Source organism: Aptenodytes patagonicus, chromosome 4 (assembly GCF_965638725.1).
Source record: "Aptenodytes patagonicus chromosome 4, bAptPat1.pri.cur, whole genome shotgun sequence".
In the NCBI taxonomy this organism is placed as follows: domain Eukaryota; kingdom Metazoa; phylum Chordata; class Aves; order Sphenisciformes; family Spheniscidae; genus Aptenodytes; species Aptenodytes patagonicus.
The window spans coordinates 61,744,742-61,745,575 of NC_134952.1; positions in this window are offsets into that span (position 1 = coordinate 61,744,742).

An 834-nucleotide genomic window follows, 5' to 3' on the forward strand; every position below is an offset into this window, starting at 1 on the left:
TATGGTATAACTTACCACTGCTAGTCCCATCATAGGTGTTCCTCTACCTTGTGTTGCCCAGGGCTCTTGCCCCAAGTCTAGCAATATCGTCAAGCAAGCACTCCCTGTAGCGCTGCTGCTGCCTGTCGGCTAAGTAAGACCTTGTGCTGCTTCTGGAAAGAAAGGTGGAGAAAGATGGAAAACTCTCAGAATAAGAGAAATCTATCTTTAAGTACAGGTAGGTTTGCTGCCATAAGTAATAGAAACATTACAGTATATAGATACCACGGCTGTTGCAATTGAAAACAGGCAATTTAAAATCAGATGAGGTCATACGTTCTCCAGCAAATCTCAGTATTTCTCCAGTGTTGGCAGCAGTGCCACTTATTTGCTAATACTTAGAGTACATCTGCCAGCATTTACTGATACAGTAATTACACAGCTAGAAGAGACCCCCTGTTATTTGCTTTTATTTCATGGTAAGGATTCCTCAGAAAAAATGACAAAAGGTATAAAAAAATAAAGGGTTAATTTCTTCTTGTGCAAAGGGAGTAGCTTGAAGGCAGACCTTTGACAGCAGCGGGGATTGCTGCCACCCCGCTAACCAGGGAAAGGAGCTCCCTCAGGGGGAAACTAATAGGATAGAAGGCAGAAAGGGAAAAGTGAATCACCAAACATCCTTTTCTGTCTTTTCAGACCTGAGACCAAACGTGGGTTTTAAAGGCCCCACCTGTGCAACAGCAAACTGTTGCTTTTGCTAAGAGTGCTAGTAAAGAGCCATCAAACACAACACAGCAGTGCAGCACTCCCAACTGGAAGGGAGAACTCCCAGGCTATCTAGCCCTTAACCCTGCC